Genomic DNA, 1,228 nt, shown 5'->3' with positions numbered 1-1,228 from the left:
GGGGAAATAAGGGCTCGATATAAAATTATCTGTAAAAGGGGACGAGTGACCCCTGTGATGTTTGTAAAGTTTGAGTCTATAAAATTACAAATTTTTCAACAAAAAAAACAGCCTCTATCCTCAAGGACCCTCACCACCGAGGCCATGCCTTCTTCATGCTGCTACCATCAGGAAGGAGGTACAGGAGCCTGAAGACGAACCCCCATCAGTACAAGTACAGCTTCTTCCCCTCTGCCATCAGATTTCTAAATGGACAATGAACCACAGACCCTACTTCACTTTTTCTTATTTTTCTTGCACAATCTATTTATTTTGTAATTTATACAGATATTTGCTGCCACTAAACAATGAATTTCTTGACACATTTATGACAATATTTATTAATGTTTATGTATGTACTGCATATAAATTGCTTGCAAATATGTGTGCTACATCTGTATGCGGTAAGTGTTTGCATGCTTTTGTACTGAAGACCAAAGAATGCTCTTTTGTCTAGTTGTACTTATACAATTGAACAATGATAATCGACAAACTATTTTTTAAAAACTATTTATTTGAAAAATCATTAGTAATAATACATACATTTCATAAAGACAATTTTATATAAATATATATATATATATATATATATATATAAGGAACCATATAACCCATTAAAAAAATAGATAGATCTAATGGTAACTTAATATCATACAATTTTTCCAAAATTAACCTAATTTCTTCCCAAAATGGTTGTACATGAACACAAGACCAAACATCATGTTAAAAAAAAGCACCAATACACACACCACATCTAAAACAAGAGTCCAAATTACTAAAACCATATTTTTTCAATTTCTCTGGAGTTAAATACAACTGATGCAAAAAATATAATTAACCATTCCATACCGCACATTCGCCAATAATCTTCTGGAAAACCAAAAGTTAAATCATTTTCCCATTTAAGCTTAGACTTGTCCCATTCTGATTTATCCATATTATCTTGTAACACTTGGTACATAACTGAAATATAACCCTTTTTTGGTATAGAACAAATCAAAGATTCGAATTCCGTCAATACAGGTAAAATCATCTCTCTACCGGACATATCTTTCACCAAAGCTCGAAGTTGATAATAAAAAAACAAAGAATTTTCAGCAATATCAAAACACTCTTTCAATTGATGAAAAGAAAGAAACTGTCCTTCTACAAAGCAATCCTGTAACATCTTTATACCCTTAGAATCCCA

Source organism: Narcine bancroftii, chromosome 1, assembly GCF_036971445.1.
Source record: "Narcine bancroftii isolate sNarBan1 chromosome 1, sNarBan1.hap1, whole genome shotgun sequence".
NCBI classification, from domain to species: Eukaryota; Metazoa; Chordata; class Chondrichthyes; order Torpediniformes; family Narcinidae; genus Narcine; species Narcine bancroftii.
The sequence above is the reverse complement of the archived record's forward strand: the minus strand, read 5'-3'. Positions refer to the sequence as shown.